This window comes from Cydia pomonella, chromosome 13 (assembly GCF_033807575.1).
Source record: "Cydia pomonella isolate Wapato2018A chromosome 13, ilCydPomo1, whole genome shotgun sequence".
NCBI classification, from domain to species: Eukaryota; Metazoa; Arthropoda; class Insecta; order Lepidoptera; family Tortricidae; genus Cydia; species Cydia pomonella.
This window is the reverse complement of record NC_084715.1, coordinates 20,350,392-20,377,263: the sequence shown is the minus strand read 5'-3', so window position 1 is coordinate 20,377,263 and position 26,872 is coordinate 20,350,392. Positions and strand designations below refer to the sequence as shown.

The following is a 26,872-nucleotide window of genomic DNA, read 5'->3' as shown; positions in this document are numbered from 1 at the left end:
GCGTTTTCCCGCGCGATCCCGTTCAGAATCAAACAAACAATGCGAATTAAAAACCGAATAAATAAAAAAAGGAAAACAACCGCCATTCGTAATTTAAAACGTAATGACGTTCCATTTCGCGCAGGACACAGAGCTCGAAAATTAAACACGCTTTGCAGTGTGCCACTTAAAATTATTTTTTCACTCCGCTGTGTGTTCTTCCAAAAAAACGAAAAAGATACTAATACAAACGCGCAAATCCATCATGTGAACAACAAAAATACGCACACGTGCACAACCGTCTACGCAACACATTAAAAAACACAACACGATACAAACGCAAAAAGAATGCAATTATACATCTATACCATGTTTTCCGACGCACACAAAGAGAAAATTTGGTGTTCCTATAGTCAAAAATCTCGTATGTGTGCGTGCCTTCGTTCCCACGCATGCATTTTATGTTAACATACTAGCTCTACAAATGAGGATTGCTTTTCAATTTCCAACCATACCACAACCCGTTAAGGTGGTTAATAATTATGATGCAGATGATTATCGGGTTGCATTTGCCCCGATGTGTGGGTAAGCAATTCGTTCGTTTTATTCCTTTTTTAAATTTCACCGTTTAGTTCAATCTACTTATTGGTTGTTTGGCTGTGTGCTGTGGTTATATCAGTACAGGCGGTTTGTGTGAATGTGTGTGCGCGAAAGTGCGTAGAAAAATGGCTGCAATAAATAATTAATATCTTATTTAAAACTAGCATAATGTATGCGGCTGTTGTCTGGTTTATTTCAGCACTAAAGTAGTATCCGCTGTTTGAAAACATTCCCGTTTCTATTCTTGTCGTATATAAATTATACTAAATATTTTGTTTTAAATTTTTCCATAAGTACACGTGGTAAACTTATAACGTTAACAATACATGTGTAAAGGACAGTTTGCCCTTTGACTATGTATTGTGTACAGAATTTAGTGAAGACTTCGTGGATATTGAAAAAATACCTGAATATGTTTTTAATAATTAATTGTCTTGTCTGAATGCGAAAAGAGATGTTGGGAGGCCATTGCTTCGCTTTAAAGACTGCGCCAAGAGGGATATGGCAGCTTTTAAGATCGACCACCGAAACTGGGAGAAGCTTGCGGAGAAGCGAACGGAGTGGCGCAAGTGCGTTGGAGATGGTCGCAAGTTCTGCGACGAGGCCTGGTTTGCGGCACTGGCAGACAAAAGGGAAAAAAAGGCACCGTAGCGAAACGTCACAGTCCGTCGCGAACTTCCCTTGCCAGCTCTGTGGCAAAGTATGCCGCTCTCGCATCGGTCTTTTCAGTCTTCAAAAAATATGTTTTGCGGACATTGCACCATAGATCGTCTAAAATAGACGCTAAGGCCAGTATAATTAATTGTCTGTATAGAAAACTAATTCTGTATAAAGTAGATTCACTATTGAATTTGTAGCAATTAATCATGGTAAAATTAGAATGATTTCTACTTGGCAACGGAAATATCAAAACTACCACAGAGTGGGGTTCCGTAGCCGCTTCTTCCATCAACAAATCGAAAACAATAACAATTGTTAGACCAAGATAAATCTGCAACGATTTTGATTGAACAAGCAGGGAAAGTGTTATTTCAAACTTCAAACTCCTATGCCATTAAGACGTATAACTAACACTTGCACTGCTATCAAAATCGTTGAAGACTGTGTGCTGTGCTGTGAACTGTGCATGTTTATGTTGGTCTAACTCTTATTCTCTGTTCCTGTGGACCACTAATGTCAAAAAGAAAGTACCTACTTCGGCATGTATTGCAACCCTACGAGGTACTGAACATTACGGCCCAAAGAATCTGGAACTTCCTGGACATTAGTGAACTTTAACGGGCCGTCACAATAGATCACTGTTTGGTCGTGGCACTCAAAGGCCCGCAACATCCCAATAATAAATTCTAAATAGATGTCAGTAACACCTCTGGAGTTGCAGGCGTCCATAGGCTACGGTGACTGCTTACCATCAGGCGGGCCGTATGCTTGCTTGCCACCGTCGTGGTATAAAAAAAAATGTCGCTTCATTGCTGTAAACTCCGTCATTAGACATGTTTTCCTGATTTCACAAGCCATTTTAACCTTTTAAGGTTTTCTTTAGAGTCTGCCCTTCCAAATATAGTGTCTAATTTACGTGTTAATTTATTTCATGGTATTTGCCCTTGATTTAAATGTGTGAAATTTCGTATTTTTTTTATATACTACAACGGTGGCCAACAAGCATACGGTTCGCCTGATGGTAAGCAATCTCCGTAGCCTATGTACGCCTGCAACTCCAGGGGAGTTACATGCGCGTTGCTGACCCTAAGCTTAGATAAGCCGATAAGCTTAGAAACTTAAGTGTTTTATGTCAATTTCCGCATTTGGAAAAAAATTCAAAATCTGGATCGACAAAATAATCTATTTAATCATGGAATCAGGTCACAAAATTTGATGAGAATCGGTTGAGAATTGCGACCTGTAGATGACATTAAAGCTCTCCAAGAGGCCTCTACGTGTTGGATCTATATCCCCACGCAAGCCTATCAAAAGTCCGGGATTTATAGGCCCGTGAAATCCAAGGAGATACTAAATAGTGTAAGCAAATATGAATTTTACGTTGGCAACATTCCGAAAATACCTAAATTAATGTGATAGTGATGGGTAATGTTTCATGACTTACCTGGCAACACGTTAGTTAGGAAGTGGTAGGGGTAAGCGAAAGCTAAGGAGAGTGTCGCACAGACTCGTTCACTTGGATTAGGGAAGTCAAAGAGACGACATCTTGGTGGTAACGGGTTGAGCAAAAAGAGGCACTTCCCTTTTATAATTAGGGCAATCGGATATATTTATAATATTCAGGACATACGAAAGCAAAATGAGTTAAAGCGGAGACCTTCGCTGACGCTTCGGACATTGATCGATAAGCGGCTATTGGCAGCCAGTTAGAGAACAGAACATTATGAAAGCAGATAAAAAACTTCAAATTAATACATTTGACCGGTCTGGCCTAGTGGGTAGTGACCCTGCCTATGAAGCCGATGGTCCTGAGACGGACATACGAAAGCAAATTGCCCGAGTCAAAACGTAGACCAGGTAAATAATAACTACAATTTTGCGTTAATGTAGCTGCAAGTAGACCGTGCACAGTTAAAACTAAACACCGCTTTCTACTCTTGAGCCGTTAACTGCTAGCCATAAATGTTTGAGACCAGTGACCTAGTGAGTACTGTAGTCTGTTCTTTATAATTATGAATTTAAAAAAAGGCTGGAATGAAGACACTTGATAAGCAATTATCAATGTTCAAAATTAGGGTTGGCAAAACTATCTACCATGGTGAGACCTAACTTCACCGTTGGTGTCCAACTTCGTGCAAGAAAAATCACAGAAAAATTATAAGACCCAACTTGCACTCTTAAGCCGTTAGCTGCTGTATGAGACCAGGGGCCTATTTCTCGAACGGTCTAGTCTAATATTATTATTGTGATGTCATGGTAACCCATACGATTTGACAGTTCGTGGACTAATAATATTTGCCTAATACCGTTTGAAAAATGGGCCCCAGAGAAAGCGACCAAGTGAGTACTATATTCCATTCCAAATAGGTTAGATAGAAGCAAAAAATATTATTTTTAGTGCAATTAAGTAACAAAAATTAATGAGGAAATGCTGCCAGCGTCTAGGCCACAAAGCCGCAGGGGAATAGTTTTTAGAATTTTATTTTCAGCAAGTAAATATTCTTTTGCAACAACAATTATACATTGTACATACATGTTAAACTACAAATAAATTTAAGTAATAATTAGTAATTTTTAGTATTACTTATTTTTAGATCCAGCTTTTTAGCTTTATAATTTATAAACATTATAATTATATTTTATATTTGTATAAATACTTTAATAACAAATAAAAATATACGTTATGTTACATTATACGTTTTAAGTTATAGATACTCGCGATGGTTTCCGCAACTCGACGTCATAAGATTGCGCCTATTTTGCGTGGTGGATTGTCGGCACTACTCTTGCTAACCCAACTCTACCAAGAAGCCTAGTAAACCCTTGATGTTGCCGACGACTTCTGGGAGAGACCCCGGCGAACCGAGGCCGAGGTATTGTTCCCGATACTCTGCCACCGCTGGGCATGCGAGCTGCTCTTTCCCCTAGACTTGCGGACGCTAGGTTGCGTCACAGTCGTGCATATAGTGAATATTCGCTATTATCTATTCGTGGTCTATCCTCGTAAGGCCCAAGCTATTTTTAGGACGTTTATCATATCTACCCAATGGCCTAATTTTAGGTACTTATACTAGCGGCCCAGACCTTCTACTTGCTATAAAATCTGAAATTGGCATATTTTTAGCTGAAGTCTTATTAAGTACTGTAAATGTAAGTATTATGAATAAAATTAATTTAAAATTACTCGAAAAAAAAATGTCCTATTTTTAGGTCACTGGGATTATATTTTGTGAATATTTGTTATTTTATCTAGTCACTACATTTGCAAGAAACCAATGAAATAGCTGTGAATCATGAAATAAAAACGAACATACATATTTTATAATTATTTTTATTTATGTATAGGTAGGTAGTACATTACAGTTGTACAAAAAATCTAAACTTATATATTCTAAACATCAACAAAAAGTACTTTCTTCTAAAATATTATCACATCAGTCATCATCACACTTTGTTTAACAATTGCACTTTAGTCTTTATTAAGGATGAGATCAAGTTTCTTTTTTTTATTACACTCTGGCCTCCTACATCTATTTTGTTGTTCACCAGCTAATGGCATATGAAGTGCACCGTATGTCCTGAATTGTTGACTGGGTAAAGATAAGATTTAAATAATTTTCTAATTCTGCATCCCTCAAGCCTGTAACAATGCAACACTCGGAATAAACGCCCGAAGTCCCAAATTTATGACAAAACAATTATATTGTACTAATGCAATAACATTCCATCGACCTAATTTTAGGACATCGAAATTTGCTCGCATCTCCTGCTCGAAATAAATCATAACGGAAAAATTTTTTTAGTGATCGTCATAATACAAAGCTTAAATAAGTATTTTTAATTAAATTTAGGTTAAAATAATTTAAGATTCTGGTGAAAAAAACGGATTTACTTACAACGTTTTCGCGAGGACGCCATCTTCCCAACATCCGCGTGCCAAAAGACTGTCATTTGATTGTCAAACGTCAAACTGACAGGTAATCATAATAGCTGCGTTCAATTCCGCCATATTTAAGAAATAAAGGTTTCTTTACACGCATAGATTTAGGATCGGTACGTGTCAGAAGTGAATGACCTAATTTTAGGACTCTGGGCCGCTAATTGATAAATTAATATAGTTGCTTGGGCCGGAAGGACTACATTTCTCAGTCCTAAAAATAGGACGTTGGGCCTTACGAGGCTATGATGAAATTGATGAATAAAATAGTGATGAACCTGTATATTTTCAACCACAAACCGGTTGTATTTATAGTTTACAGGGCTCAAAGGAGCGATTAGGTTACTAAAAAGCTATAAAAAAAACCTTACGTTACGGTATATTTACATATGTTTACGTAGTTTGCACGGCTATGAGTGGTTAATGAATTAAACATAGGGGAAAATTTACATCTAATACAACAATTCATTGCTTACAATATTTTATACCTTTAATATTATTATAACTTTGCAAATATTTTGACTATTTTTTTACTGAAAAAATGGGTGTAAGCGAGATAAAACAATATATCTCTTGATTTGACACTATCTCGCCGTGTATCTCACGCACACACATAAAAAACTACGATTGAGACGCGCCGTGACAAATGTCAAATTGATTTTTTTTTTTTATTTATTACGAGCATTGGCAACTAGGCCATCAGCTCAAGCATGAAATACAAAAGTAACATAAGTACTTATAACTAATTCACATAAAAATGAGACACGAATCTAATAGTTACATGAGATATTTACAATATTTACAAACTACCTATAGTATGAGTAACAAATTGATAGATTACAGGATATGTCAAATTGACCTATATCGGATTTTTTTAAAAGGGAAGTATACCACGTCCATAAAGAAAGAGAAACCGTTTTTCCACTTCTAATTATTTAGAAACTAAACATTACTGCATTTCATACACCAATACATGTACCATCGCCCACACTGTTAACTGTTCATCGATGGACCTTATTACAAGCGGCTTAAGGTCCACCGATGGATAGTTAAGAGTGTTGCTGTTGTACGGACAAGTACGAACGAAATGCACGATGTTCTAATGACATCAATTGGATATCAGTGTGATATCAGTGTACGTTCGAATCGGCCTGTAAATGTTAAAAACCTGCTAGTTGGCCAGTTTTCCACCGACAGTTACGCGAGGCACTTCAAATCTTTTGTTTTCATCTAAGTTCCTGGCTGTACGCACCCTCTTAAGAGGAAAAAAATGCTTTGTCATCCTAGCGAAATTTTAACGGTATTGTTTCTATGATATTCTATTTCGGTTTCCACTAACTAAATCTTAACAAATCACTTTGATTTTGATGTCGATGGGTTCAGCATAGGTAATATAATATATACCTATTCTAAGTTTCGCTTTAAAAAAAATCTACAGCAAATTTTGAAAAAGCAGGAAAACCTATAAACCTATTTGTTCATTGTGTCAAACATACAAAAAAATCATGGAGAATGAAAAGTATTTAGAAGTGGAAAATGTTTTTGAAGTGAAAACTTCTTTAGCGGCGCTGTGCACTTTTTGTGATGGGGAAAAAATGTTAAACACGTCAGGTCACGTGACCGTCAGATTGAAAATTCGTAAGACGGACACGTGACATCATGGTGACGTGCAAATTGAATGTCATCGAAGCCTGGTTATTTTTGAAAAATCGTATCACATTCAAGTGTGACATTTTATTTTCTTCATAATCAAAGTGCTGTTATAACGGTTAAAGAAGTTTAATATTTGATAATTGTGTTGTATTGTATCTTTGTGTTGTTGGGTGTCCATGATTGTAGATACTCGAATTTTTCCTTACCAAAAAGTTAAATAACAGATAAGAAGCGTGATTGTTTTAGTTATGATGGTGAACAATTAATTATCATTTACTGATTGTGTAGGCTGTAGTCCTGCTCAGTGCTCACGTCTCATGAATTACTCTGTATATGTTATATATTAACACCAAAATTCGCATTTCCAAATATCTTCCACACTCAAATTTATTTACGTGGGTATAATAGAGAATTATCTCTTTTTATAAAACTGCTACTTAATTTCCGCAAAATATCAAAAATGCACAACGTTAATATTCAAATTTTCACTACTGCCGGCACTCCCGGAGTGCAACCCGATTTTTTTTGTATGGACGATCATCTGGTACACTTCCCTCTTAACACTTATGTAATTCTATCTTATTTCTTTCTCTTTTGTTCTCCTCGTTCAATGTTTGAACTCAGTCTCACTGTCAAGCAACATATTTACTTATAAGCATAGTAGGTATTCATTTTGTAATTTCACACGTCATGTATTTAACGCAGTTGGTGGAAACTTGTAATTGGCTTACTATTTCTATTTTGCAGGCAATTTTGTTGACGACCGGTCTGGCCTAATGGGCAGTGACCCTGCCTATGAAGCCGAGGGTCCTGAGTTCGAATCCTGGTAAGGGCATCTATTTGTGCGATGAGCACAGATATTTGTTCCTGAGAGTATACATATATATCGTTGTCTGAGTACCCACAACACAAGCCTTCTTGGCTTACCGTGGGACTTAGCCAATTTGTGTAAGAATGCCCTATAATATAATATTACATATATTATTACATATATATTATAATTTTTTTTTCCCAGCTGTAAGTTTTCCTAAGAAAAAAAAAGTGGCTGTGACATAATCGGACAGACAGACGGACATGACGAATCTATAAGGGTTCCGTTTTTTGCCATTTGGCTACGGAACCCTAAAAACAGAATTTTAAAGTCCAGCAAATTCGCCCGCAGGGCCTTAGCATGCGTAAACCCTATAAAAAGTGTTGAAACACATTTCTCCATAAAACTGCATCTGAAGCACGCTCCGCCGGCCGTGACCAATGCAACATGGCGGACCCCCGAATATCTAAGTTTAGAAAGTCGTTAACTGCCGAGGTACACGCATATTTAAGTATAGTCGGGCTAAAAAATGTTCTGCATAGTTATTTTTGGACCTTGTTATTTTGAAATCAAATGTACAGTCAGACCAAGTTAATTTTGTAACCGATATAATTTGGTACTTTCAACGTATTTAGAACTGATTTGTGCGGCGTCGCCTGCAGAAGAGGCGTCTCGAACCCCGCTCTAGGTCGATCCTGGCGCGGAGGTTGTCCATCGCGGTTCAACGCGGAAACGCAGCAAGCGTGGTGGACACCTTTGCGTTGGGAGCGATGCGGGGTGGGTTGTTCGAATAGTTTATATGGGTTGGTTTTATTAATATTTTTTTAAATTTTAATGCTTGTTTTTTTGGTTATTATTTCTTGTTTTTTTTTGTGTACCTGTACCTATAATTTGTGTATAACAAATTATAGGTATTTTTTTTAACTTCCAACATAAACTTTAAACTTCTATAAAAACAATATTACGCAGCGGCTTACTTGAGCGAATAACTCGCGATGCGACGCGGCGCGGCGCGGCGGCCCAACGGCATTCGCGTTCACGAGATCGCCCACATAGGATAGGACACTTCCATAGGTGTCAAAGGATTGATTTCACCCGCGCCGCGCCGCTTCGCGTTCGCGAGTTATTCGCTCACGTAAACCGCTGCGTTAATCGCCAACGCTCGGGAGACGCTAGTGTGGGGTGGCCCTTCTTCCGTACCAAGTTTCGTGCGGCGCCGTATCTTCTGTCCACTGCTTTAAGAGGGAAGAATAGCTCTTAGAATCTAACGAAATAACGGTCATTTTCCCTTTTTGCTATTTTTATTTTATTATTATTATTATATTTATTTCAGATCAAGGATCCATATTTTATTAGTAATGTACTTAAAAACATAAACTATGAAATTCCATATCGGGAGAAAACGGTTTCCAGTAACTAAATCTTAACAAATGAAGGATTTTGATGTCGATCGCTTCAGCATAATAATATTCTACGTTTATAGGTCTCGCTTTTTAGAATTTTTTTTTTTTTTTTGCAAATTATGAAAAAATGAAAACCTATAAACCTAGTTTTTTATTAAGTGTCAATAACATACTAAAAAAGTATGGCAATTTAGTAATCTAAATTGTATTTTTTTTCTTATTTGAGTAATGCATGTTAACTATAAGATGTAATGTTTTGAAAAGTTGTGTCCCACCGAGTTTCTTGCAGGTCCATATTGGGATACCCTCCTCCAATTGAGGGGGGATTTAAATCTTCTCGGGTCAGAGGTGTAGGGTTAGAGCCGTGTAGCTTTATTTGACGTTCATAAGCGTATTGTAATATGCCTACTTGAATAATAAACTATTTTTACCTTTATCTCTTTATCGCTTAAAGCGATATACTTACGTACGTTCGCCCAAAAAGTTCATTAGACTGGCAAACCTGGTCGTTGGTGCGCTAGTCCCGAATTGGCTCCAGTACAGGTGCATTAGCGTGTGTGCGTGCGCTGGTGAAATTCAACTTGTTCTAAAGAGACTCAAGGCAGGGCTCGACAGTTTTGGCACAACTCATAAATATTATAACTAGGACAATTTTACAGAGACCAATGTACTTCCAAAGTAAGTTCAATAAGGCTTGTCCTGAGTACCTCCTAGAGGACGTTGTATAAACACTTGTGTATAAAGATTTGTCGGCGCGCCTAATAGAGGCCTCGGGCGACCAGAAGGGCTGGCCACTATTTCGCACAGGGTATAAGTATCGCCATACAGCGGGGAAATACGGCGAGCCTTCTGGGCACCTTGCCCATTGACGGTGATTTGGGCAAAATTTTTTACCTTTTGTTTAAAGTACTTAGTGAGTTTTATAATGTTTGATTATTTTCCTGTTATTGAAATAATAATAATTAAAAAAAAACAGAAAACATTCATAAATATTTGTAATTAAAATTGTTTTTATTTACGTAAATAAATACCTTTACTACAATCCAAGCCCGAATATATATACATATAATACTATTTATTATAATTAAATAAAAATTATAAGACATTATTATACAAATTGACTAAGCCTCACAGTAAGTTCAAGAAGGCTTTTAATTAATATTATTGAAACATTATTCCATAGTTGTATTATTATTGTAAATTTATTTATTATTTTAAACATTATTGCACAAATACTTGAAAGATAAATAAAGCCATACTATTGATAGATGAAAATCGTATGAAAATCCGTTCAGTAGTGTTTAGTTTTGGAGTAGTTTTATAAGATGTAGTGAATGGACGTTTTCCCCTAGACTTGCGGACACTAGGTTGCGTGACAGTCGTGCACGCTCCCAATTGTGAGTTCAGAACAGAGTGGTATGGTATTAATAATTATAATATTAATAATTATAATATTATAAAGCGGTGGTGGCCGAGTGGATATGACGTCCGACTTTCAATCCGGAGGTCGCGGGTTCAAATCCTGGCTCGTACCAATGAGTTTTTCGGAACTTATGTACGAAATATCATTTGATATTTACCACTAGCTTTTCGGTGAAGGAAAACATCGTGAGGAAACCTGCATACATCTGAGAAGAAATTCAAAGGTGTATGTGAAGTCCCCAATCCGCATTGGGCTAGCGTGGGGACTATAGCCCGAGCCCTCTCGCACATGAGAGGAGGCCTGTGCCCAGCAGTGGGACGTATATAGCCTGAATTATTTATTAATTATTATTATATCGCGCGTATCTTTAACATACGCGATTCTAAATCAAAAGTTAAATTTGAAATATTTAAATAATATTTACCTATTAATCGATTTTAATACTATACTCGTAATATCGAATAAATCCATCTTCAAGATATATTCTCAAAACAAAAACTCCATCCCCAAATTTAAAGGTTGGCGACACCTGGCATAGAGTAATGTTACATGGGCAACAGGTCTCGGCCGCCATTTTGAAAAAAGTTTTTTAGCGCTTTCGAAATTCGGGGCCTAGGCCGATGACCCCAAAGGGCTTGCGGCCTTCGACCAACTATTGAGATTACTTGCTATTGGTACTTTATTCTTAGGTACGGGAGACAGAGGTGAGTTAAATTAGAAGTAAGTTGAAACAACGTCTATTTTGCAGTGTTTATAATCGTCTTGAGGCTAGGATGCATATTGAGGAACCAGCGGGCGGTAGGACGAGGCTAAACATCGTTTCATCGTCGGCGACTTGACAGTTTTTTTGTAAATAATGTCAATCGATCTTGATTTCCCTGTTGATCAAATGTCTATATGACTCATGGCATTTAAGCAACACAAAGGTCAGAAATGAGAGTTAATGTATGACGCTTGCAATCGACGATTGAAACACCTCTAACAAAATGATATTGTAATGTGACGTCACATTAGATTAGCCTGTCCTAAATGTAGGAAAGATCAAGAAAATTATTATTTTGATTTAAAATATTGCGTTTATGTAAATGGTTGTCATAGAATTTATTTTTCAATAAAATGTGAGGAAACGGGTACCGTTTTCCTTTTTCTTTTTGAAAGAAATTGGGACTTTGAGCATTGTTTTTTTTAAATCTCAATGTGCCTTTTTAGGGTTCCGTAGCCAAATGGCAAAAAACGGAACCCTTATAGATTCGTCATGTCCGTCTGTCTGTCCGATTCTGTCACAGCCACTTTTTTCCGAAACTATAAAAGCTATACTGTTCAAACTTGGTAAGTAGATGTATTCTATGAACCGCATTATGTTGTTTACACAAAAATAGAAAAAAAACAATAAATTTTGGGGGTTCCCCATACTTAGAACTGAAACTCAAAAAATTTTTTTTCATCAAACCCATACGTGTGGGGTATCTATGGATAGGTCTTTAAAAATGATATTGAGGTTTCTAATATCATTTTTTTCTAAACTGAATAGTTTGCGCGAGAGACACTTCCAAAGTGGTAAAAAGTGCCCCCCCCCCCCCCCCCGTAACTTCTAAAATAACAGAATGAAAAATCTAAAAAAAATATATGGTATACATTCCTATGCAAACATCCACCGAAAATTGGTTTGAACGAGATCTAGTAAGTAGTTTTTTTTTAATACGTCATAAAAATTAAAAAAAAAAATTTTTTTTTCATCAAACCCATACGTGTGGTCTTCAAAAATGATATTTAGGTTTCTAATATAATTTTTTTCTAAACTGAATAGTTTGCGCGAGAGACACTTCCAAAGTGAAAAAATGTGTGTAAACCCCCCCCCCCCTGTAACTTCTAAAATAACAGAATGAAAAATCTAAAAAAAATATATGATATACATTACCATGCAAACTTCCACCGAAAATTGGTTTGAACGAGATCTAGTGAGTAGTTTTTTTTTAATACATAATAAAATTTAAAAATTTTTTTTTTCATCAAACCCATACGTGTGGGATAGGTCTTCAAAAATGATATTTAGGTTCCTAATATCATTTTTTTCGAAACTGAATAGTTTGCGCGAGAGACACTTCCAAAGTGGTAAAATGTGTGTCCAAAGTGGTAAAATGTTGAACAACATCTAGTAAATTAAGTATATTTTTTTTTAATACGTCTTAAATGGTACGGAACCCTTCATGCGCGAGTCCGACTCGCACTTGGCCGCTTTTTAATTCCACTTTTTATAATGGATGGCTCTTTTTCTAACCATTTAGCTAAATTTTGTTATAATATTCAACATGTGTCTAGTACCTAAAACTCCTTTCGGTCGTGTTTTAAGTTATCGCCACTGATTGCCAAATTCCTAGTTTTCGCAGTTTTTCTAGTTGTATTATTATAAGACAGTTTCGCTAGACAATTATAAAATTCGACTAATACCGAGGCCGGATTCGAACCGAAGTTTTTAGCTAACGACGCTAACGCCATAGCCATCGTCATTACATTAACCACTGAATCATATAAATAGTCGTGTCAATAAATGGGGATATAATTATTTTGATATAAAATTGTCATCTTCATCTGAGAGTCTCAGACTGAGACATTACAGTCTCGGGTGAGCCTTAGCCTGGTCAAGCACATCTCTCCAGTCCGATCTATTCGTGCCTTTTCTTCTGCAAGTTGTCACTCCTAAGGTCCTGATATCCTGGTATACGCCGTCCAACCATCTGAACTTGGGTTTGCCTTTACCTTTGCGGGTTTCCGATCGGCTAATCTAGAAGGCGTTTGGGTACTCTGGCCTCGTCCATCTGTAACACATGCCCTGCATCGCAGGCGAATAAAATTGTACTGTCTTAAATATCATATAAGTACAGTCGCCTTCAAATATATCGGATCGGTCAGGGTGCTCAAAAATATCTCAATATATGATTCACTTTAACTTTCTGATATGGTACAATGGTTCGAGCCTGGGCCAGGGCGTCCGTTCAGTTTTCTATAGAAAACATCCCGTCATCACCTATCACCTGTCATAGAAAAAAGTGTGTGAAGCCTCTTCCCGGGCCCGGACTATCTAGCGTGAGTCATTCTTAATAGAGACTTTTTCAGATATTTGGGAATACCTTAGCCGCTACGAAACATCTGATAACAACATGACTTACTTGACTTAAAGTCCTGTGTCCCCTAGGTGGGGTAGAGGGCGTCCACAGTACGCCACCATCTCGTTCTGTCTTGGGCTGCGTGCTGCGCCTCAGGCTATGACAGCCCGATTGCTGTTAACTCGGATGCCAGCGCCGCCAGGATTATTTGGTAGGGCCTGATCTTCTCTTGCCTTGTGGCGTCCATTCTAGGGCTTGCCTAGGGATGTGGTCGGGTTCCATTCTAAGAGTGTGACCGATCCAGGTCCACTTGCGGCGCGCGATCTGGTGAACGATCGGGGTCTCGTGGCAGGTATCAAATAGCTACCTGATAACAACATAGGTATTCCTAATAGACATTCTATAATCCAAATCAGCACGTCTTGCCGGATTTGATCTTCCTTGACAACAATGGTATCGTTTGAACAGTCTGAGAACGGGATGGAACGGAACCGATGTAACTACTTTTTGCACAGGTGGGGATGGTAGGACTCAGGCCTTGTGCGAATGTGGTGAAGAGGCCCAAACCATGGAAGACTTTCCAGCGCTGTCCTCTGCCTTCATATTCTGGACCACCGGAAGACCTGCTACATCTCACAACTCATGCAGATGCATGTCTGAACACACTGAATGTTGACATTTTACTTTATAATTATGTTGTAATTTTTATATTTTAATTGATTGCTTAGAAGCGCTGCGCTGATGGCCTAGCGGTAAGAGCGTGCGACTTGCAATCCGAAGGTCGTACTTCAAACTCCAGCTCGTACCAATGAGTTTTTCGGAACTTATGTACGAAACATTATTTGATATTTACCAGTCGCTTTTCGGTGAAGGAAAACCGGACTAATTCCAACAAGGCCTAGTTTACCCTCTGGGTTGGAAGGTCAGATGGCAGTCGATTTCGTAAAAACTAGTGCCTACGCCAAATCTTGGGATTAGGTGTCAATCGGACCCCAAGCTCCCATGAGCCGTGGTAAAAATGCTGGGACAACGCGAGGAACAAGAAGAATTGATTGCCTATATTTTATCTACTTGTACCATATGACTAACTGAAATAAATACAATCCAAATATGCTTGGTTTCTGTTAAAATTGATACTGGCTAGAATCCCAGCTAGTGGTACTTTAGGCACGCCCAAAAACTTCCTTCAAAAACACATAGAAACTCCAACATTAAATTAAAAACCTCACATCCTCCCTTTTTACCCAAAAGATCACAAACACTGCATTTTGCGAATAAACATACGTCGTTTTAGTTATAAAGAGTACCCAACACGCACACATGCGTAAGCATGTATAGAATTTAGATTTGGATCGAATTAGCGTCCTCGGGGCAGTTACGTATTTGTAGAGGCCCGACTACCCTCCCTGGGGGTACCCCCTTCGAAAAAACCCTTTAAAGTGAAAAGTTAGGAAAGCGGTCACCTCGAGTTTTTACCATTTGCATGTTTAATTTTGTCTATTTCGTTTCGGGTTAGTGGAACGATTCTTTTTAGTAACATTGTTTCAGTGGTATAGAAAATACTTGATGTTAAGGTGAATCGACTGAAGTATCCAGAAAACATGTTGAATATGAGTATTATAAGGCTCAAAGAGTTCAGGACTGTCAGATCAAATGTAGCTGATCGAACAAATAGCCAAAACATTCTGTCACTTTCTAATAGTTTTATAAATACATAGATATTTCTACTATTCGCGTTTAAGTGTATTAATTCCATACACGGCGGGAGAAAGTGGATAACTGGAGATATAAAATTGAACCTTATGTAATTCTATTCTAAGTTCAAATTTCTTCAACTTACAACTTAGTCTTGTTTTGCATAATATATTATAGAGACATGTCTCTTTTTATGTAAATATTAGAGAAGGCGCTGATATTGATGCTGACTATACCAATTTAATAACAAGGCAAAAAATCCGTCAAGTGCGAGTCGGACTCGCACACGAAGGGTTCCGTACCATTATCTATAAAAACGGTCACCCATCCAAGGACTGACCCCGCCCGACGTTGCTTAACTTCGGTGATTGGATGAGAACCTCGATATTGGAAAAAAATATTTATATTATTCTGTTTTTAGTATTTGTTGTTATAGCGGCAACAGAAATACATAATCTGTAGAAATTTCAACTGGCTAACTATCTCAGTTCATGAGATACAGCCTGATGATAAACGGACGGACGGACAGCGGAGTCTCAGTAATAGGGTCCCGTTTGACCCTTTGGGTACGGACGAGTACCCACTTCAATTTCATAGAAGGATAGGAAGATAGTTCTGTATTCGGTTGTGTCTATTTTATTAGACTCTACTGTCAAATAATGTGTTTTAATATGTTTAATGATGTGGAAGACGCCATTACAAAAAGGCTTTGGGCGGCTTTAAAATAGTTGCCAGGCAGAGTATTGGCAGGGTGGGTTCGGTCGCTTTGAATTAAAAAGTAAAGGCAATTGGACTTGGACGCTTTTAAGTAAAAAGCCGGTCATCCATAGCTCAATCGATTGACGGGATTTGGAAGATTGCAGGTCACTTCTGGATAATAGCAGCTACTAACCAGGCTTTAATTCATTTAGAGACATTACCATATTACCAATTACCATAGAGACTATACATACATCTCTATTGTATTGTAGTAATTATTTATTTTAAGATTATTATAATGTAATGTTTACCCAGGTATTGGCTGTTGTATTTATAAATGTTATGTATTTTTCATGTCACTATAATGATGTTACTATAAATGTTGTATTGACTTGTAAAAGAGCCATTGAGGCCTACTTGCAGAATAAATTTTTGAATTTTGAATTTTTGAATTTTGAAACTTCAATTTCTTTATTATATAAGGAAAAATCACGCAGTAGCGTATCAACAGCGGAAAAAGCGACTGATCTTCTGTTAAAAAACTGCATGTCCACCGATCAGCTAATAAAATAGCCGATATACATGCCGCTACTAGGTACAGGTATCCTGTTCTCATCCTCACGCCGGCCCGATGCAGGTTGGGAACTCCCCAAACTTCACATACACCTTTGAATTTCTTCGCAGGTTTCCTTACGATATTTTCCTTCACCGAAAAGCTAGACCAGCTGACAGTGCTATTTGATTGAATAATAATATTTCATCAGAATGCTAAAAGTGTAAGTACTAGTAACCCACGCAGGATACTAACGTATAAAGTTAAATTCTTATCTGCAAAATTACATGAGCTTCTAAAAACAATGTGGTTCCCGTAGGGGAGGGCCGTTATTATTTCCCAATTTATTAGTTAGCGGTCCGTTCCCTTTATTTCGGCTGGATCTCTATGCGCGTTTTATTTTGAAAACGATTTTAGATAAGGGTTGGGGGAGGCGGTGCAAGATGAGAAAGAAAGCTCAGCGGATTGGAGTAATTTAAGTTACTAGCAAGCCCCGTTATTAATGATGCAGTTGTCTTAAAAATAAGGTTTTAGGTACCAGTGGCGGCGCGTCACAAACATTCGTAGGGAACACGGAGCTAATTTTGCTTTCCTTTTCTCCATGAACCGATAGTGAAAGTACTCAACGGGCTGAAGTTTAGACAAGCCGGTGGGAATCGAGTTCCTTGAACGATCCGCCACTGTTAGGTACATAACTTTGGTTTGACAATAATAGTAAGGCGAAATTTAAGATGGGTGATGAAGATAACTTAGAACCCATTTTCATCTTTATACTAATTTTACTCAGCTGCGCTGTAGAGACGCTGCTGGTGACCTAGCGGTAGGAGCATGCAACTTGCAATCCGGAGGTTTTGGGTTCAAACCCCGGCTCGTACCAATGAGTTTTTCGGAACTTATGTACGAAAGAGCATTTGATATTTACCAGTCGCTTTTCGGTGAAGGAAAACACCGTGAGGAAACCGGTCTTATCCCAATAAGGCCTAGTTTTCCGTCTGGGTTGTAAAGTCAGATGGCAGTCACTTTCTTAAAAACTAGTACCTATGCCAATTCTTGGGATTGGCTACCAAGCGGGACAAACGCTAGGAAGATAATGATATTAATTTTACTCAGCTCAGATTTTATTGTGAATTTAATCGATTATGCGAAGTTGGGCACCAATGGTGGTAATACTACAGATACTTTTGCCAACCCTGATTTTCAACGAATTGCAACATTCAAATACGATTTGAGTGAAAAAAAGTTTCATTTACATAATAACTTGTCGATATTATCCCAGAAACACAGAGTACCATAACTAGTTATTCCCACTATAAATGTATAAATGGGACGCGCGGCAAAGCACTTCACACCTCTTTTATTCGTAAAGATAAAGTTTTATAACCAATCGGTGTAAATTATATTTCACCAAATATACACGGGTCGGCGTGTAGCACGGGTATCGGGAGCCGTAGTTCATACATTTGGTCAAGCGCAATGTATGAATGGCTTAATGGCTCCTCTACACGGTAACCCAGCGCTAGACCAGCGAGATGGCTATGCGATGGTTATGGCACCTCTACACGATGGCCCAGCCCTGGTTGAGAGCACGCATGGAATAGGCCACATGTAGATGCGTACGCACTATCGTTAGCCCATTACCTTTGATGGGCAGACGAGAAACCGACACATCCCGCCGCGCCATTTGCTCCACACGCTGGCCCATCTTAGTGGGCCATTATGATGGCCCCTCGTGTAGAGGAGCCATAAAACGTGACCTCCTATGACTTAAGCACAGCCGTAAAGGCAAAAGGAACGTGTGGGACGATCGATGTCGCCCGGAGGCGTCGTTGAAAATGTTTTTTATGCCGGATTCCTTGTATACGAGCCTCTGCTGAGTTATAAGTTGGGCATTAAGTACTTAGTGAAATACCGATGCTTTTTTAAGGGTTATGTGTAGTGGTTATATGAACATCGGTCTTATCCGAAGGCTGTAGAACGCACGCACTTTTTTCGACCCAGACCATTGCCAAATTTTAGCTTGATTCAGAATAAATGAATTAATTTAAGGATGATTCACGCTAGACCGGTTTCTGATGTTTCGTTTTCTATGGAAAACACCACATGATCACCGATCAGCCGCCATAGAAAATGACGTATCGGACGCCTCGGCCCGGGCCCGGCCCAGTCTACCGTAATCATCCTTTAAACTAGTTAGCCCAGGGATCTAGTCAAGATGATAATCGTTGATAGAAATCGCTAATCAAAACTTAAATAATGTATGTAATTAGTCACGTGACTTGTAATGTACTTAGGTCATAAGTTCTGTCACAAAGGTTTTGACTGATAAAATGTATTTTTTTGTACTACTTAGGTGGCAAACAAGCATACAGCCCGTCTGACGGTAAGCAGTCTCCGTAGCCTATGTACGCCTATAACTACATGCTATGCACTAAATACTGGAGTTACATGCGCCTTGCCGACCCTTGAACTCCGCACCCTCGACCTACCTAATACCTACCGACCTACGGAGCTCGTTGTAATACTTATTACGAAGCTTTTGATAAAAAAAGTTGGCCATGATTTGAAAGCTTGTTTTATACTAATCAAAACGTAATATATAGTAATTAGTTTAAAATTTACGCGACTTTATTTAGTACTTCAACTACTTGCTTTGTTGTTAGACGCGAATACGCGTCTGGATTGTTAAAAATTTTGCTTCACAAACAGGAGTAAAACTCAATGTCACATTAATCAAATAGTAATTTCTTGGATGTTTTTAGAGATTTATGATCTGGATGCTCTTTAAGCTAAATCTTGTAGAACAAAACTAAAGACAGGTAAAGCCTATAGAAACCTGTGACAATTTCCAACCCTATTACTGTTTCTCGTCCTGAATGTCTGTCCGATTTCTAAGATTTACGGCCCGATTCCAAGAAAATTATTAAAACACGTTTAAGATCTTAGAAAGATCTTTAAAAGATCGATAGCTAAACGACATGTCAAAATTGACGTTTATTACGATTCCGCTGTGATCCCAATAAGATCTATCTACGATATTTCTAACGTCAAAGTGACATTGGTTGCCCGAAGTTGCTACTTCTGTCAATTATACGACATACAAACGATATCTAAATGAGAACTTATCTAAACCAGAACTTATCGTTATCGTAACTCATTCTTCGAATCGGGCCGCAAGTTTGCCATGTACTTAATTACTATGGCATAGATACTTGACATTAGAAAAACACATAGACTGTACAAACATGTAAAATACAAAAACAAACAACACATATGAAACAATTGTTTGTTGTGGGAAATTTCCCAAACACGAAATCTATTTTTCACTGCTGTTGAATGTGAAAAAGGAAAAATCCGGGTTAAATACTAGTTGCATAGACAACGTTCGAAACTGAGAGTGAACAGGCTTGCGTTACAGCCAATTTGCTTGCTCTATGCTATTCTAAATTGGTTATGTTTGCTTTCACACCAACGGTCCATGGTTGAAATATTTCGATTTTGCGCTGTTTGCGTAAAATTTACATTTTTATTTAGCACTGCATATAGAAATTCGTGAGACCTGTTGTAATGTATGGATCAGAATGCTGGGCGACGAAAGTGACGGATGAAAGAAGAGTGCACGCAGCGGAAATGAGAATGTTGAGATGGATGTGTGGAGTGACGAGAAAGGATCGAATTAAGAATGAGTATATAAGGGGAAGTTTGAAAGTAGCACCGGTAGCGGAGAAGATAAGGAGTGGTAGGTTAGCGTGGTATGGGCATTTAATGAGGAGGGATGAATGCCATATAGGAAAAAGAATGTTAGGAATGAATGTTGATGGACGGAGAGCGGATGGTAGACCCAAAAAACGATGGATGGATTGTGTGAAAGAGGATATGAGAAAGAAAGGAGTGAGTGCTGAGGTGACGAAAGATAGAGGAGAATGGAAGAGAAGAACATGTTGTGCCGACCCCACATAACGTGGGATAAGGGCAGGAGGAAGAAGAAAGAGATATAGAAATAGAAAAATATTTATTTGACATAAATAAAAAAATAAAGTAAACGATACACAAAATAGGATGCCGCTCGGCATAAGCCGTGTTAGACGCGGCACTGGTATTCAGAGCACCCAAAATTAAAAACTAAAACTTATATGTGCTTCAAATCTTGCAGCTTAAGTTGGTTCGCTTTCCATACAAAAAACCGGCCAACTGCGAGTCGGACTCGCACAGGAAGGGTTCCCTACCATTATCTATAAAAAACGGTCACCCATCCAAGTACTGACCCCGCCCGACGTTGCTTAACTTCGGTGATTGGATGAGAACCTCGAGATTGCAAAGAAATATTATTTTATTTTATTCTGTTTTTAGTATTGTTTGTTATAGCGGCAACATAAACACATAATCTGTAGAAAATTCAACTGGCTAACTATCACGGTTCATGAGATACAGCCTGGGGACAGACGGACGGACGGACGGACGGACAGCGGAGTCTCAATAATAGGGTCCCGTTTGTCCCTTGGGGTACGGAACCCTAAAAACAATTGCTTTTTATGAAGTCATTACCATACTATTACTACACAAATATGTGCGCATCTTATATTTCTTGTTATTTTAGAGAATTTTGGAATTATTTCTGACATGCTTTGATATATTATTAATTATTATATTGTAATATTTTTTATAAATCAAAATTCTCTTTCGCCTTTACCGGTTTTATTAAAAGGAAATAAGTGAAATAACAGCTTCTTTTTCTATGAAATTTCATTTCGGGAGAAAACGGTTTCCACTGACTAAATCTTAACAACTCACTTTGATTTTGATGTCGATCGCTTCAGGATAATATATTCTAGCGGCCTGGTTCGAAGAATGATTAAGACACGTTTAAGATCTTGGAAAGATCTTTAAAAGATCAATAGCAAAAAGACATGTCAAAATTGACGATTATTTCGATTCCGCTGTGATCCCAATAAGATCTGTCTACGATATTTCTAACGTCAAAGTTACATTGGTTGTTCGAATCGAGCTGCTTCTGTCCATTATACGACATACAAACGATATCTAAATGAGAACTTATCTAAACCAGAACTTATCGTTATCGTATCTCATTCTTTGAATCGGGCCGTAGGTTTCGCTTTTTTTTTTTGTTTTGCACATTTTGAAAAAAGGAAAACTTATAAACCTAGTGTTTAATTGTGTCGATAACATATAAAAAAATCATATAGAATGGAAAATATTTAGAAGTGGAAAAACATTTTCTCTTTTTGTATGGACGAGTATAACTCCCCTTTGAATAGCATTATGACATATTAGGTATTATTTTTTATTTAATTATTCGCATAGAAATTCAGCCTTTTCAGTTACAAAACTAATACAGTTTTAGTTTTATAATTCAATTTTATTCAATAACTTAAAATGAAGATGAGATGAACTTGATGATTTAATTTGATTTGATACTTAGCAAGGGGTTACTTATTTAAACAGTACTTTAATCATGCTTTATTGAAATACTAGACCGTATTTTAGTAGCTCGCTATCACAAATTTGGAGGCAACTCGAAATAGGAGCCTCAGCAAACGCTCCCAAAAATTAAACAGATAAAAAGGCAGGATTACGTGCGTCACCGACATCTGAACTACCCTCATCTCGCTATTGATTCACTGCGGATAATTGAGAACACGCGCCACCCTCCCCCCCAACACACACGGCACCTCATTTGATTACAACGAAAAAGCGGCGAAAAATCGAGTAGAGATGCAGTAATCGGTACGTTGCCATGACAACACATATTAACGCGGGGGGAAACGCACATAAATAGATTCGCACATAATACAACACACTCCCCGCGCCCACCTCATTTTTGTACAGTGTTAAAAAGCCTAAAACCGCCCCCCGCTTTAAACAAGTCGCGCATGCAGATTAGGCTAAAACTACGCATTTTTTACCCCGCTCTAGAGAGATCTTTTTTCTCGTTTTTCCCTGCTAACTACCGAAAAGGGGGTCGGGTGGTGGAAAAGTTTGCGTTTTAAATATGTCCGAAGGCACGCATTAGGGCCGTGTGCGAAATACGAATCATTAGAGGTCCCTTTTAGGATTTCTATTCGGATGTTTTATTTGATACTTAGCTTGAGTAATGTTGAAGTAGATACCCACGATAGCTTTGTGATGTTTGCTTGAGATAAACACTAGGCGTGTTTTTTTAATGTATTTTTTAAAATAGAAAATTTAATATTGTTAAGATAAGGTGGGGTAAGACTATCACCGGGGCAAAACAAACACTTGTATGGAAATCTCATAATTTACTTACCTTACTTATAACTTCCTGCTGGATTTCACTGTAAGGTTGTCTGGTTGGCAGCCAGCATAGGATATACCTGTCAATCTTACTAATAGTGTAAAATAACTTATTTAATACCTATCGCCAGTGTTCCATACAACGTTTCTATTTGATTTTATTATATAAAAAATTAAATATTACAGGTCTTGTTACTGCAAATAGTCTAACGGCCTAATTCGAAGGATGAGATACGATAATGATAAGTTCTGGTTTAGATAAGTTCTAATTTAGATATCGTTTGCATGTTGTATAATAGGGTTGTTTCCAAATTTTTGAAACGCTTGTATTACGTTTAACTAAAAGTTGCCCTAAAATTCAACTTTTATACTAAAAACGGCTTTAAATATGTTAAATTAACAAAATATATTTTGAGATGCTCTTTGTAAATTGTGTGACGTCACAGTTTACGGCTTGACACATAACTACATACACACGTAGAAGATACGAACTGCCAACTGACATTTGTCATTTGTTGTTTATCGCCTAACTGTCAACAGTGTCAATCCGAGAGTTGTGACGTCATTAGAATCTGCAAAGACGTTTCGAGTTTGGTCACGTGACGTGTGCTTAAAGATATTTTAAATTAAATATTTACAAAAACATGGTCATTACAGGTCCCCTAAAAGTAGTTTGAAATGTTCTTATAATCCAAAAGAATTTATTGGGATACAATTCTGCCCTAAGATTTGTAGATGGAAACAAACCTATTGACAGAAGCAGTTCGATTCGGACAACCAATGTCACTTTGACGTTAGCAATATCGTAGATAGATCTTATCTCTTCAAGTGCCATGTGTCGTTTTTGAGTTATTGGAATTTAGATTTTATTGCAATTAATCAAATTTGAAATTTAAATGACATAATCGGTGGGGAGTCGACGGCCTGCCACTCCAATGGGAAAACAGCGGAATCGAAATTTACGTCAATTTTGATATGCCGTTTAGTTATCGATCTTTTAAACATCTTAAACGAGTCTTAATCATTCTTCGAATCGGGCCGTAAGTCCCACTGCAAGCTCTATTAAGGCCTGTGTTGTGGGTACATAGACAACGATATCTATATAATATATAAATACTTAAATACTATATAGAACAAACTCAGAAATAAATATCCACGCTTATCATTCGAATAAATGCCCTTAACCGGATTTGAGCCCGGGACCATCGGCTTCATAGGCAGGGTCACTACCACTAGGCCCGACCGAACTACTAATTACTCTCTATACTGCATAGATTAACACGATTTACTAGCAAATGTTTGAAAAACATCATCATGTTCCTCGCGTTGCCCCCGCATTTTGCCACTTGGGGTCCGCTTGACAACTAATCCCGTGAAATTGTCGTAGGCACTAGTTTTTACAAAAGCGACTGCCAGCCCAGAGGGTAAAACTATAGTTCCTTTTTTCTAGCGTTAGAAAAAAAGGTAAACAATATTGAGGTTTTTTTTATTAAAAACGCTTTATCAAAAATCAGTAACTATTACTTATTAAAGCAAAATAATGTAAATTATTATTATTATACAATAATATTCCTGCCATCACTCTGCCTAGCAACATGTCCAAAATATTGCTAGGCAGAGTGGTGGCAGGTGGACTAAAGTGTTAACGGAATGGTGGCCGCTTTCGGATGAAAGAAGCCCCTGGCGTCCGTTGGCTCGTTGGGTGGACGACATTCTGAAAATTGCAGGACACTTCTGGATGCGATTAGCTCAGGATCGGGACAAGTGGCGTACTGGAAGAGAGGCCTATGCTCAGCAGTGGGCGATAAAAGGCTGATATGATGATGATGATGAAAAATATTCCCAATGCAGTAGCTAAACGCAGCCGTCGCGCTCGGCGAGTATTCGGAGGCTTTTCAAAAGCACCAATAGGAGCGCTCCACATATTCTGTATCGCGGCTAATTAGAAGCATCTAAATTTAAACCACCTTTTGTACTGATCAAATATTGCAAATCACTCTTTCATCATCCCCCATACTATCAACACCCGCTTTCTACATTTAACCGTTTTGGCAAGAACCCTTGTAAACCCGTTTGGAAGATTATACCTAACACTTCATTATATTCATACCGAACACTTCATTAGCACGTAAGGTTTAGCTGTTAGTGCTGATTGAATGGAAATAAATAAAAATAAATAATAAATAACTTCATGTTTTCGAATGGCGACAGTTGTCTCACTGGAGGCAGTTGGAATAGATCGCCAAACAACACTATAATGAATTCATATTATATGATTATAAACCGAAGTTTTATTTGAGGCGTCGAGATCCTGACCTGCACGGCGGCTAAATCGTGTATGATTTATACTTTTTACGTATTTCGCGTGATTCACTTTTCAAAAGTGTTTGTCAATAGAGACACTTCAAAAAGAAGGTAAGCGATTACCTTCTTTATAATGCTTTAAAAAATAGACTATAGGCCTTATAGGGATAGTCCGTTTATCCTCACGATATTTTCCTTCACCGAAATGAACTGGTAAATGTTCCATAAACCTCATTGGTACAGGGTTTGATCCCGCGACCTCCGGATTGTAAGTCGCACGCTCTTACCACCACCAGCGCTTTTTTTAGCAAATGTTTAAAAATATTTTAATATATCATAAATACGAAAGTGTGTCTGTCCGGTACCTCTCCGCGCTTAAATCGCTGAACCGATTTTGTTGGAATTTGGTATAAAGATAGTTTACTCCCGGGGCAGCACATAGGATAGTTTTCATCCCGGAAATCATCTCTTAAGAGGGTTAAATTATCTCACTTCCACCCCAAAACAGAGTTACCTTTATATTCTCTGTTACCCTTGGTGTATAGTTCATTTTAATTCCATTTAATTATCTACTGTATTTCATCATAACGTTATTTGATATCGTGTCATAATGAAATGGCACAAACTCAATAATTTGATAGCTACTGTTTTAATAACGTTATTAATAGCGGTATTTGTAATTTCCAATTATCAGTAACTGTGTCTTGTTTATTTATAATGATAATAGGTATTAGTTATTTACGATACAAGTGCGAAAAATAAGAAATTCGTAACGAGTGACGATAAATTAAAACATGACCGAAGGGAGTGTTTTAAATCGACACGAGTTGCGAATTACCTATTCGCACATGTATCATACAACGTTTTACGATACATAATATGACCCTTTAAATTTTCGAGATAGTTACATAATGTGCTAATTTACGCACTAGTGCGGAAAAGTAGCACCATATGTACTGTAACATATATTTTAACATTAATAGTAACTAGTAGCTCTGTGAGCTGTAGACCTCGCGAGCATAGCTTATGGCTCGTCTACACGATGGCCCCGCGTAGGCAAGTCCTAGGGACGCATTTATGCGTTAGAGCAGCGGTTCCTAACTTAAGGGTAATTACCCCCGTAGTGGTAAATCTGGTATTTTACGAAGGTAATAAGCTCAATTAAACAGAAATTAGACCTGTAAGAAAGAATATTGATATTTATTGGGAGTAGGGGTAAAATCGGGTTCCCTACCCAACTAGCAAAAACACGCTTACAACAGTCTCAAGACTACAATTTTTTCGCTCTTATATTGATTTTATATCATCGTATAAGCCCGGATTTGGGCACAAATTATAAGCGTATTTATTTTAATATCGTTCTAATATCAGTCTAATTTAATGCTGTTTGCGTTTACAGTAATCTTCCCAAAACTAATTTAAGCTACCTCAGGCTAATATCGCTTTTACATAAGTATCTTGTAAGCCTAAATAAACTTATTTTGATTTTTTGGAAGATCACACAGAGTTGAAACATTCTATTTGTAAAGTATAAGTGTACGAATAAAATTAACTGCAGCGTGACAAAAAAAAAAGTGTAAATATTATCAAACTGTTTATGAATTATGTTTAAATATAATAACGTGCTCGTTATCATCGTGTGTGTTCATGTTTTACGGTAAGTATTCACGTGGGAAAATATTATTTACTGTAAAGTAAACCCTGTTTTACGCTTCAAACTTCATGCGCCTGATCAAATATGGGTATTTGTATCCTCTTATAATTATTTTATTTATTTATTT

At 37.7% G+C, this 26,872-nt stretch overlaps 1 protein-coding gene across 1 annotated transcript in view; it reads left to right on the top strand.

Moving 5' to 3' along the window:
- Positions 1 to 5,425: 5,425 nt before the first annotated feature.
- Positions 5,426 to 26,872, top strand: part of LOC133524605 (histone-lysine N-methyltransferase SETMAR-like) — a 120,417-nt gene continuing 98,970 nt past the window's right edge. The window contains exon 1 of the mRNA XM_061860729.1: positions 5,426 to 9,439. The gene's annotated coding sequence lies outside the window, so the exon portion shown is untranslated. The remainder of the gene's footprint in view (positions 9,440 to 26,872) is intronic.